Source organism: Rutidosis leptorrhynchoides, chromosome 1 (genome assembly GCF_046630445.1).
Source record: "Rutidosis leptorrhynchoides isolate AG116_Rl617_1_P2 chromosome 1, CSIRO_AGI_Rlap_v1, whole genome shotgun sequence".
NCBI lineage: Eukaryota > Viridiplantae > Streptophyta > Magnoliopsida > Asterales > Asteraceae > Rutidosis > Rutidosis leptorrhynchoides.
Window position 1 is genome coordinate 49,832,186 of NC_092333.1, and position 13,940 is coordinate 49,846,125.

A 13,940-nucleotide genomic window follows, 5' to 3' on the forward strand; every position below is an offset into this window, starting at 1 on the left:
CAAATAATCTTCGTCTTATCTATAAAAAAAAAGTCATAATTATATCATCTTTTACAATAGATTGAATAGTGAGTTAGTTACCATTAAATGAATTCATAACTCTGATTTTCAAATATCATAATTGTCTCTTTTTTCAAACCAACCATTGATAAATTGATTTAAATTTCAACTACTAATTTGTAATCAATTCAACTATCCCTCATATATAAAAACAAAGGAAACTCAATTATTTTTATTCTCTCCTATAGATATTAAAAGGAAACTTATTATTATTAATTATCGATTACTGTATAATTATTGAAATACCGGGTATACAACGGTAACAATCAAAATAATAATATAATCAATACTCAACCTTGTTGCTCCATCTTCTTCCAAGATTACCTCTACATCATGTATAATTAACAAATTAAGTATCTTCATACAAAAATTGATAGGAAACCTCCCTATCAAATCGTGTATGCATAAAACTTAATTATAGCCGGATGATCCTCTCAACATTTTGTCTGGGTTGAAAACCGGTCATTCAAGAACATTAGCAGTAAAGGACACTGAAACCTGTATCATACATATACTGCCGAAAGTTCTCATGGCACGTTAATCTGTAGAGTGCATTACTCTAATCCGATTCCAATAAGAGAATTCGTACTAGTTTTTGGAAGAAAAAAAAAACACAAAATAGAAGAGGTTAACGAGCAGTTCAATTTGTGTCCTGAAGGTAACATTAGGGACGAAAACACATAACCTCATATCATGGTGCCAGCCACAAATTTGAAGTAGCTGAAGCTGATTCACAACATAAGGTAGTTGGTAGATACTAGAGGAGACACTTTTGGATCAAAAGGGGTCAAAATGGTCAAGTTATAGTATTGGTCGGAATGGTACTTGCACATTTTTTTTGTTCAATCTTGTATGTAAGATAGATAAATAGGATCACAAAAACAATATGATTAGATTAATAATCTGATTACACTTTGGATCTACTTTTCATCCAGCCCCTTTGACCCATTCCCATTTCAGTTAAAAAAAAAAATGTACCACAAATGACCCGTTTGAGGTTATATAGAAGACCCAACTTATTAATTTATAAGGGTTTGAAATCGTCAGCTCGTGTTTGAACAGATTTATAGTAAGACGTGTGAAGCTAATAGTAGTTGGTTCAAACTATTCAAGAATGAACCAATCAAGTAGTTAAACAAGGTAGATATATATATATACCATGTAAATAGATCAGATGCAAGAAACTGCTGTTGGGTGCGTTCAATCATGCAACAAACTTCCCAAACCGTCATAATCACGAATAGATAAACTTCCACCTAATACGTTACAATGTGGTTCAGGATCGATATCAATAACATAAATTCAAAATATTAATTATATTAAGATGCCCTTACCAAAAGCCCATAAACTGAAAGGGTGATAAAGTATTCTTCCGAACAAAAAGGTTGGATGGAAGACATCTAGGCCCTAATCTTATAACTGCCTTACCCACCTCACACAGAACAACAAATTTTTAATAAATATGTCTAGTTATTTATATTAGTCACACACAAAATATCACATTCCTCTAAGTTAAAAGTACTAAAAAGTTCCAACCCTCAAAGAATAGTTGGTTATGCAAAAAAAAAAAAAAAGGAGTTTTTATGATCATCCTTCATCAAGGAACCACAATTAGATGAACACTAATAGAGAGTACTCGTAAAACATTTAATTCTAAAAGAGACAGTTGGCCATATTACCATAGTGGGTGATGAATTCACATAAAAGATGATTGAAAATGTTCTGTACCTTTTGCAGGTCCTAAGAACTAAGAAAAAATGGGAATTCATCTTACCATGATCAAAAGCTTTTTTTTTCTTCTTATATGTGCCTAGCCTGCGTTACAAAATCTGAATACATCAATCATTCTAAATTTTACGACTAGTGTGGATAGTACCTCGAGTTAATTATCATTCGAAGTTTACATCTGTTTACGTCAAGTAGGCCAGGAAAATAATATGCAACATAAATACTAACCTTGTCAGCCACTTACTTTTATTTAGTCACATCTAGGGCCTTCATATTCCAAAACTTCTCATGGTATAAACGACAATCAGTCATGTTAGTTCATACTACTTATACATGATGATATATTCTATTACAAAGATAATTATTATAAAATAAATGATTTATTTTAATACTTCCTCAAGGATATTAAATTATTCAATTCTTATATTCATTTCCTTCCCATTTGAAGACTTCCAGGATACGTTAAATTCATAATCATGATACCAGCAAAATAAATATATAAGCACAGAAAATAATAATAACATCAAGAAATAAATAAGAAAAACAAATGAGAAGAGGGAAAAATGTAACATCAGGAAAATAATAACAAAATCACTATGGAGCACACAAAAAAAGCACATCTTAACCAAAACCGAAACTCCTTGCATTCATCAAATGAAATAACTACAAAAACAAGACAGTTACCCAAGTATCAGCAACCTGCCTTCCAACAACTAAATTCGAAAATAGCAACTGACAAGAAACAGAAAGGACTCGATGAACAGATAAAAACGAAACAACAACCACTTAGGACACAGGACAAACATGAATGAAACAAAATTCTAACTTTCCAGCTCAGATAACAAATTTTACTAAAAGCTGACGTCAAATGCACGGTGAACTTGTCAATTTCTTCTAACTGCGCAGGAGCACAAGTAACCCTGGTCAATATAATAACACGGACCACCATTAGCTTCTGTAGACCCTCCCACACGTGAACACCCTTCACATCCAGTACCAGGTAAAGAACGGGGCCCACGTGCAGGTAAAGGCAGTTTAATGCAATCGGTGTTTCTCCAAATAGCAATCCACAAAAACACTTTAGTTACCGCCACTATAGTACCAGGAACTAACCCACCAACAGCATTACCTTTATAATCGACACCGTATACATAATAAGGACCCATGGACAAAGAGCCACGAAAGTCCGCTTTAAGATACAACATGTCATAAACGTTTCCATATTGAATACGTGGAGGGGGTAGCCTAGTTGGGTACACGATTAGGTTGCGCACCAACCCATGTGTGCTAATAACACTAAGATCCACATTAGAGTGATTAGCAAAATTTGACACCGCATTGATGACATCAGCACCGGGAGCAACTTCAAGGACCTTTAGTTGTGTATCTAGAGAATTTAGTTCCGGGCCTTGAGAAGGCCTTTCAGGCTCTTTACGTTTGTTTTTTGACCCTAAAGGCCGACCTCGAGGCTTTGGGTCAAGAAATGTGTTCTCCATTGTAAGAAGAAAGGATAATGGGACAAAAGGGAACCGGGTCAGACACGAGAATGGGATTTGGGACTTACATACCCCTTTATAAAGGTCATTATACTATAAATTGATGAAATCACATTACACTTTTAAGCGCTCAATTTTCAATAAATTAGAATATTTTGTTTTGTTTCGGGGATTTTTTTGATTACTTTTTGACCGTATCCAGGTATTCGCTAGACTGTCAATATGAAAACTAGAAAACAAATTAAATGGGTATATAATTTCTTCGCTTTAACCAAACTCTTATGGAATTGCTCTAATATACGTAATCTCGATTTTTATATCTTAAGATATGCTATTAAAGTTTTTGGAGTAGAAAATTTTTGACCATACATTTATTTTTTACTAATTCTTAATCAATGTTATTCCTTTTTGACAAGGTTTGGCAACGCGTCATTTTTCCATGATCAAAACACTGATATCTCACATTTATTATTTTTCTAAATAGTGTAACTTCAACCAAAAATGAGATTTTTTAACATCCAAATGACAATAAAGAGCAAAAATGGGCATTCAAATAAGGCAAAACATGTGAAGGATTTGAATTGAAGTTATTAACAAACAGAAACAAATAAGAATCAATTTTCCGTGATCAGGCACTGATATCTTACATTTATTTATTATTTTTCTACATAGTATAATATAAGTTCAAATGATACTAAAGAACAAAATGGGCATTCGAAAAAGGCAAAACATGTGAAGGATTTGAATTGAAGTTATTAACAAATACGGAGTAGAAAATAAACAAATTAGAATCATTTGACAGGCAAATGTGAAGCCATCCCAAGGTAGCTAGTTGGGGGCCTGACATCCTTTCAACAGGCCTCGGGTTCGAATCTTGTGGTGGCAAGCGGAAGGTTGAAAACAGACAGGGAGTAAGGGAGTAATCCTGGTGCGCATACAGTAAAGTATGGGGTTGGATTAGTTGCCCTCCCGGAAAACAGGGAAAACCTTAGAACTTTTTGACAGACAAATGTGATACGTACTTATCCACCTAAAAGGTAAAGCACACTAATAACATGTGAACCACATAGTCTTAAAGTTACTTGACAAAATATCTCGTAAGTAACAAGTTCAAGTATTCATGCCCTACTTAGCTAAATAGAAGGTCCACAGTAAATTTAACATATAACATGTGAACCATAAAGTCTAATGAAATAATTCAAAAACTAGCACATAGTTTAAAAATTTTATATACTTTAATATTCAAATAGGCTTAACAGACAAACCCTTCTGCAGATTTTTTATCCTAGTCCTTCATATCCAATCGGTGTAAGTTGTAACCCTAAAAAGTTCTAAATTTGTGTGTAGAAAATTCAGTCAGCTTCTCAACAAGGACATACTTATCTAACACTGAGCAACATAAAAATACATAACAATTGACCTGATTATAGTGTAGAAAGTATAAAGAACCATATAAATGATAGATACATGCAGAAATGAATATTACCGATAAACAACGTTCGATGGTTACAGTTCACCAGCACCCGAGCACCTTAGACCATTGGATGTTCTATTATATGAAAAAGCATCAAGATTTTGCAAGTTTCCTGACCAAACAAAATGATAGCAATTGTCAACATACACCAAAGATCCCCAAGGAAACAAATTAGCCGAATATATAATATACAACAACAACAACAACAACAACAACGCGCCTGCGAGGTATGGGGGAGGTAAGGTGTAGACAATCCTTCCTCTACCCTAAACTAGAAGAGAAGTCGTTTCTGTTACCACGAGTCGAGAGAATTCTCCACCCACGGTAAAGGAAATTCATCCCCCTCTCTACTCCAGGGTAGAGAGATTGCTTCCGTGAGGACCTCCGGCTAAAAAAAAGACTCTTTTTTTTTTTTTTTTTTTTAAAAAAACTAGAAAATAGAAATTAAAAAATAAATAAAAACATACAAAGATAAATAAAAAATAATAATAATAATAATAATAATAATAATAATAATAATAATAATAATAATAATAATAAAATATGGGGGGACGCCATGAAAATGGTAGAATCAGATTTTTATGGGGTTTAAAGCATGCCTAAGAATCAATTTAGGCTCTGAGCGGCAGTCAAGACGCCACTAAAACGACGCTTGTCGTTGCCTCAATAAAGAGCCAAAAGACCTTGTGGACAGCAACTCGAGGGCATGCCGGGTGGAAGTTGTTGCGCAAGCAAAGAGCCAACCACCCTTAGCAAACCAAAAACCACTCATGCACCTTTACGGTAGACACCCCCGAAACCACCCAACTAAGAGGAACCAACCAAGTTCTAGAGCAAGGGAAGTCGTCCTCAGCCATAATGGTCCCAAGATGCACCGAGCAATGCGAATCACTTGATCATACATACATGCATACATACGTACATACATACACACATACCTAAACCTACATACACACCAGACATACCTACGTAAATACATGAGACATACCTACGTACAAGTATGAAACATACCTACGTACATACATACATGCATAAAGCCACACATACAACCATACATACATAGCATAAACACCCAGTCCTACATAAACCTATTAGCAAAACATACATACATGAGTGAATATACCACACCTGCAGACAAGTAAAAACAAGCATACATACATACCTACCTACAAATATACATACATAAAAAACAAACTCACATATAAAAACGTGTGTAACTGCATCACACCTTCATTACAAAACCTACCATGCATGCATACGTACATACAAACATACAAGAACCTACGTGCATACGTACAAACAACCAAGCAAGCATGCATACATCCAAAACCAAAGATACCAAAAACATACTCATTTAATACTATTAGTAACAATACATAAAACTAATAAAAATGATAGTAATAGTAATACGAATAATAGTAATAATAATAGTTCATATAAATATTAATAGTAATAAATATTTGTAATACAAATACTAATACACTAATAATTAATAATAGTGATACAAAAAATAATAATAATAACAATAACAATACTAATAATTGTAATAGTAAGAATAATAACAGTAATAGCAGTAATAGCAGTAATAACAGTAATAACAGTAATAACAATAACAATAACAATAACAATAATAATAATAAAAGTAGCCCTACTCAACTATTCTCATTCTAGCCCTCCACGCATCCCTATCAGAAGTCATGTCCTCGGTCAACGAAAGCTCCCTCATGTCGAGTCTTAGTCTATCCATCCACCTACGAGTAGGTCTACCCCTTCTCCTTACACCATCTACCGTGAGTGCCTCAACTCTCCTAACCGGGGCAATACGTGGTCGTCTCATCACATGCCCAAACCAACGAAGTCGTTCTTCTCTTAGCTTGTCGATGATGCTACTGACTCCAAGTTTTTCCCTAAACACACCATTTGGTATCATATCTAGCATGGTTTTACCACACGTCCACCTAAGCATCCTCATTTCTGCCACCTCCATCCTTCTCTCTTGGGCCTTCGTCATTGGCCAACATTCTGATCCGTACAACATGGCAGGTCTGATTGCCACCTTGAGGAATTTTCCTTTCAATTTGAGTGGTATCTTCTTGTCGCACAAAACCCCTTTCGCTGCTCTCCACTTCAACCAACCTACCTTAATACGATGAGTCACGTCCTCATCTATCCTCCCTGATTTGTGGAGGACCGAGCCTAGATATCTAAACGACTCTTGTGGGTGCAAGATCTGGTCCCCAATGCTGATGTTCCCTCCAACATTAAGTTCATCATCAGTCCTACCGAATTCGCAACTAAGATATTCCGTCTTTTGTCTACTGATCCGTAGCCCATTTTGTTCTAGGGCTTCCCTCCATTGTTCTAGCCTTCTATTAAGCTCATCCTTTGTTTCCGATACAAGCACGATATCATCGGCAAAAATCAGACACCAAGGGATGTTCTCTTGTATTCCTCGATACAGCTCGTCGAGGATCAAAGCAAAAAGGAAAGGACTAAGGGCCGATCCCTGGTGCAACCCTACTTCTATCGGGAAATACTCTGTGTTTCCCACAGGCGTCCGAACGCAGGCCTTCGCCCCATCGTACATATCCATAATAGCTCTAATATATCTACTTGGGATACCCCTAACGTTAAGGGTCTTCCAAATCAACTTTCGCGGTACGCAATCATAGGCCTTTTCCAAGTCTAAGAAGACCATCTCTAGACCCTTTTGTTTCTCCCTATACTTCTCCATAACGCTTCTTAAAATATGAATTGCCTCCATCGAAGAGCGCCCTGGCATGAAACCAAATTGGTTTTCGAAAACCGTAGTTTCGCGTCGGAGTCTAGTCTCAATCACTCTCTCCCAAAGCTTCATAGTATGACTAAGTAATTTTATGCCTCTATAATTACCACAGATTTGGGCATCCCCTTTATTTTTGTAAATGGGGATAATCTCGCTGAGTCTCCATTCCGTAGGCATTTTATAACTTCTAAGCGTCTTATTGTAACGCCTCTATAATTAATAGTAGTAGACTATCTTATTTTGCTAGAAAAGTATATTATGCTGTATAAGTCCTATATATTAGTATATCATTGTAACCAGGTTATTCATAACTTGTCAAGATTAGTAGATTATCCAACTTTTTTATTCATTTTATTCCAATGTTAAGAACTTCCTGAATACAGTATATTTAGAAGCTTGTGAAAAGGACATCACAAAGCGAGGAAGTAGCGAAATATATATAATATTAATTAAGACAGCAAGATAAATAAATATATCAATTAAATTTTCTGTTGGTAATTCTGCACTTGCTAAATATTGTATTCTGGAATAATGTATCCTTTAATTCGGGCTCAGCCAGTTCAACATGTATCCTTTAATTCGGGCTCAGCCAGTTCAACATACTAATGGGCATAACAAAAATAACAATATCATAATCACATAACTTGCCCGCATTGTATCAAACATGTAACACATCTCAACAAAACTCACTTCGCTCAGTAAAAGATTGAACTACAAAGATTGATACATAATACCCAAGTAGCAGCAACTGACCAGAAAAACAACCGATTCAAAATTAAAAACTAACAAGATAGCAACTGACTTCAAAATTAAAAACTGACAGGATAACAACTAGACGAACACATAGAAAACGAACAACAACAATCTAGAGAACAGACAAATCATGAATGAAAAGGACAAAAAACTTCTACTTCGGTCCTCTGATAACAAATTTTACTAAACACTGATGTCACAAAAGCATGGTCAACTTGTTAGATCGTCCTCAATGGAGTTTGATACGGAGTACCATAAGCTGCCGTAGACTCTTCAGCACTTGAACTAGCTCCAAATTGATTAAAGGGTACAGCACGAGGTGGAACTACAGGTGGAAGTGGAGGTAAAGGCAGTTTGACCCAATCAGTTTCTGTCACTATAGCAACCACGAGAACCACCGTAGTTACCGCCACTACACCGCTAGAAACGACCCCACCAACAGCATTTCCATGGTGATCAACTGCGTGTATATAATGACTAACAGGAAACGATAACAATGATCGTATACCCAACGATCCATAAAAGTTTCCCATAAGAGACAACATTTCAAAAATGTCTTCATAAGGAATGACCGCAGGACTTTGAGGGGGTGGTGGCCTTGGGACGGCCATGCGCACCGTCCCCTGTGCACTAATCACACTAAGGTTCACCTTAAAACGGTTAGCATAATCGGACACAGCATTGATGACATCAGCAGCAGGAGCAATTTCAAGGACCTTCAATTTGATACCAGGAGGGATGGTTTGCATGCCTTGAGAAGTCCTCTCGGGTAGCTTAAGCTTGTTCTTTGACCCTAATGGCCTGCCTCGAGCCCTCGGAGCACGAGAATTGTTCTCCATTGTAAGAAAGAAAAACAAGGAGAAGAATAGAATAGGAGTTACATGTTACCATCACACTCCTTTTATAAAGGTCCCATGTTGTCATATACATTAAACATCGTGTACATTTTGTATTTTTGTATTAAATCGATATAAAAATAAAAAAAAAAAAAAAAAAAAAAAAAAAATAAACGCATTAACTCGCTCAAATTTCAATAAATTTAGAAACTTTATTTTGTTTCGAAGATAATTTTGATATCTTTTTGACCATATCCAAATGTTTGCTTAACTAGACAGTTGAGGCCTGAACTCCTTGCGAGTCGTAGGTTCAAATCTTGAGGTAGCCAAGGAAGGTTCTGGAAATGGTCACGGACACTAGCCCTCCCGGATAACCCGAACAGGGAAATCTCATAGCAAAACAAGTCAATGTAATATATAGAAAACCAATAAAATTGATTTTTAATTTGTTCACCTTATACAAACAATTATTGAATTTCTCATGTATATTAATGATATATTTTATTCTCTATCTAAAGATAGGCTAATAAAGTTGATCCACAGCATGAAGGAAAAAAGATAACCATATTTTTTATCTAATTAATTTTCATCAATGTTATTCCTTTTTTATAAGGTTTGGCAATGTGTCATTTCTTGTGATCCAAATGAACCTATTAATTCACGGATATACTACATTTATCCCAAAATAACTGGCCTGTTTTGACTTTTCAAAGCCTTTCTTTTTCAAATTTAACTTTAAATTTTTCAAATTTAACTTTAAATATCTTTATTTGTGTTATATAATAGTTGTTAAAAATTATATAATAAAAAGTGCATTTAAAACCCAATACACTCATATAATTTTCATCAAATATTATATAACACATACAAAGATATTTAAAGTCAAAGTTGAGAAAGACTTTAAAAAGTCAAAATAAGACATTTATTTTGGGACGGGGGGAGTATTACATTTATTCTTTTGAGGTATAAGTGCAACCACATTGGTATTTCCAACATATAAGGATATAGAGCAAAACAGTTATTCACTCGAGGTAGCACAGCACATCAAGTATTAAGTATTATTATTAAAAGTTTAGCAAATACAAACAATAAAAAGAAAATAAAAATCATGTGACGGAAAAATTTAATTTCTAATGTGATTTCTACTTCTTTGCCTCTAAGGTAAAGCAGGTTAAAAACATGTAAGACCCTTAAAATCTTACAAAATCATGATTCATGTCCTATCTAATAAGTTACAAGTTTGCATACCCTATTAATGGAATGGATGAAAAACCTTATTACTATTCTTAGAAGCCCAACTAAGTACGGTTGGAGTGTAAGCAAAAATCAACCAATTTCAATAAGATTGTGATTTTTAGAAATAGTCAAAGTCGTTTTACTCTTGTATCATTATGGGTGTGAATTTTAACCCATTACTTATTCATGGGTTGATTTGGTCTAGAGTTTATCTCTAACGGGTGAAACTAGTAATATAGGTATTAAATATAACATAACAAATGGGTCAAACGGGCTACCAACTAAACTAGAATACTCTTTGGAGCCTATCTATGATGGTGTTGACAACATAGTGAAAAATACCATCTAGCAAGAAACCAAAATGGAGCTTAACTAGAATACTCTTTTGAGCCTATCTATGAGGGTGTTAACAACATAGTGAAAGGTACCATCTAGCAAGAAACCAAAATGGAGCTTAAGAGGATTAGCGTGCATGCACTACTATTTACTAAAGAGTATTTTTAAGACAATAGTCCTTACAATCTTTGTGACTATCTTATCCCTTAACGTTATTAAAACAATAACAAAAACTTCGAGTGACAAAGTGTCAAAGAAATACCTAAACTTTGAGTGCTTTAAGCCTTAAACATACTTCGCTAGAACTTCTATTATTTGTAGACTGCAAACTTTATTATAGATTAACGACTTGATCAAAGGAAAATCTATAATGACCATGGTGATATCACTAATAACACCCGATAGAGATGCTCATGATTCTCACTAGAAAAATTATGTCATTCATAAGATGCGTCGCTATCGCCCAAAAATTCCCACAAGAGGTTGAACCTTTTTGTAACATGCCTTTGTGTGTAAGTTGTGCCACCCAAACCACTCTCACTACTAGTAGATGTAACAAATTTACTTCCACGACCTTTATATTCACCTTTCATTATACTACTCTCATAACTTTATCTTAAGGCTTACCAAATAAGACTCGATATTATTCTTTAGTTTTACACTTATTTTGGATATAAGACCATATACTGCACTCTGCAAAGACCTCTTAGGTGTGGCTATATATCCTTTCCATATTACAAGATAGCCTAGGTTCAGGTCTTGATATCCTCACAAGTGGTCTCATGTTTTAACCTCACTCGTTGCATGTCTTGGGATGGCCATGTAAATGGTCGGAAACAGTCACGAGATAATCTAATTAGTCAGCGTACATCTGGGTAAAAATACTCCCATGTCTGAAAAGGGGAAACATTATCCGTTTATGGAAGACGTGATAGTTGAAATGTCAACCAAAATAACAACTTGCCGTTGCATGAGCCAAATCCTCTGTCACGACAATAGCAACCTATAAATATGCCCAATGTTCTTAATAGTCTCGGATATTTAAATAGTAGTAGTATTTTCAAAAGTGTATAAACAATTGTGATTCCAATGTAACTAGCACTCAAGAGTCAAGACTTCTTTACATGACCCATTCTAATCTAAATCTAAATTAAAATCAAAGATAGGTAAAGCCCTATCAAACATCCATTATAGTACTCCATACATAATTTATCAACAATAAGACTACCTCAATTACAAGTATCTAAGTTGAATAAACAAACAATTTAGTCTACTTTATACCCTTAACAAACATATATTTGTACGTCAATTTCATCATATTTCTTCAAATCCAAATTAAACCCTAAAATCTTTAAAATTGAAAACTTTTCAAACACTACATATAATCAGAATTAACATGTTTATGTAGCACATCTACTCAACACCTGAAAAGGGTTATACTAATTTTTTCTTGATAGAAGTTAAAAAACATAGCAATTGATCTAATTAAACATACAGCGGGTAAGCATACGATATGTTCAGACAGTAATATTAGGACTGTTGAAATAATGTTTTAGGGTTTAAGTTCACCTGACACTGTTCTCATAACACGCACGTTGAAGTTGTGGGTTGAATTCTTGAACATCTCCTTTTGTTGGGTTTAACAATATTCACGAGATAATAAACGAGAATAGGAAAAGCAACTTCACCAGAGAAAAGTAAAATTACCCAACCGTTTACCGGGTAAAAAACTAGACATGTTGGATTTCTGTAGGGCGATGATATTTCCACAATCTACCCTTTAATAAATTGTAATAAAAAATTTGTGTAACATATTATTAAAATCAGTTTAGTAAATTTTAGTGGATCTATCATAAATATACTTTGAAATATCAACTTCTTTTTTAGAGTCGGAAGCTAGAACTTGTTATTTTCATGATTGTTTGATGAAGTAGTCGGAGATTAAGTTTATCCTTGTAAATTAACTAAAAAATATCAATATAATATAATATTTTTAATAATAATGAAGGTTTCTCGCGCTGAAAGAAAAATTTTCACTTGTTGATATAGTTTGTTAATGGATTTTATTAAATATAGAAGTTACCTTTTGCCCCTTTGTATTTAACCTTTACACTTTTAAAATTTTACATTTTTTACCTTTTAAGTTTGACATGTGAAAAATTGTGAATTACATAGGAGGAAGCTAATTGGACTACAAAACACGAAGGTATGACCTAAATCACCATACATTACAAAATAACCGGCACATGCCTACATATGGAATTAAAAGTATACAAACTTAAACCAAGAACTTGACCCACTTGTCTTTACAATAACAGTGGAGGATTAGAACACCTTAAATTTAATGTGTGAAAACACACCAGCCCAACGCATATAAGCCCCATTAAATAAGGCCTTATTTCTAGTCCTCCAAATCGCCTAAATGGTAGTCGGGCCAATAAAGCTCCAAATCGATTCCAAATGGACGAAGCACCATCGTACTCCTCATCTCTCAAACAATGCCTATAACTTAGGACTTTTTTACCCTTCACTCCTCCATGGATTGCTAACCAATGAAAATAGCTCGAGGTACATTTTTATTCCATACCACATTTATCCAATCAAACTCTAAATCAACATTTGAAGCAAGCATTATGCGTACACCTTTCGCAGCCGTATATAACTTATCGACTGAGTGCACCCGTAGAATTTCATCTTCCATTTTAGTATTAATCACGAATGGTAACATTACTGTTGTAAAAAACCCGTTTAATCCCCGATTAATCCCCGATTACTCATTTTTAAAAGTAATCCATTCCGTTTTCCTAAAATCTGTTTAATTAGTAGGTCAACGTAGATTGATGGTTCAAAATTGGATTTGTTAACCAAAGTCGGTCAAAGTAAAATTTGGTCAACATTTTAACATGAATTTAAACTACAACTTCAAAGTTTTTGAATAAAATGCACAATTTTAGACAATTATGTTAAGGTTTATATTTATGGTTATGGATTTCTTCTATATTTACACATATAATTATTTAAATTTATCATTTAATTGTATAAAGTACAATTCGATTAATCTCCGAATAATCTCCGAATTGTTGATTAATCCTTCCAAAGTCTCGACCGATTAATTCCCGAATAGCGAGTTTTGCAACTTGCCCTTAAGAGTTGCAAATTGATGTTCTTCATAAAAATAAAGGTTAGCCAAAAACCCAATATTCCATACCATAGAACCGTGCACATCTAGTTTAACA

At 34.4% G+C, this 13,940-nt stretch overlaps 1 long non-coding RNA gene across 2 annotated transcripts; it reads right to left on the reverse strand.

Annotated features, from left to right (window-relative positions):
* Positions 1 to 1,213: 1,213 nt before the first annotated feature.
* Positions 1,214 to 12,401, reverse strand: LOC139859742 (uncharacterized). 2 transcript variants are annotated; one of them, XR_011763180.1, is made up of 3 exons: positions 12,274 to 12,401; positions 4,771 to 4,870; positions 1,214 to 1,316 (listed from the first exon to the last, which is right to left on the reverse strand). It is a non-coding gene; the product is annotated as an uncharacterized lncRNA (long non-coding RNA). The 2 variants fall into 2 exon arrangements; XR_011763179.1 differs by lacking the exon at positions 1,214 to 1,316 and adding an exon at positions 3,999 to 4,605.
* Positions 12,402 to 13,940: the final 1,539 nt, after the last annotated feature.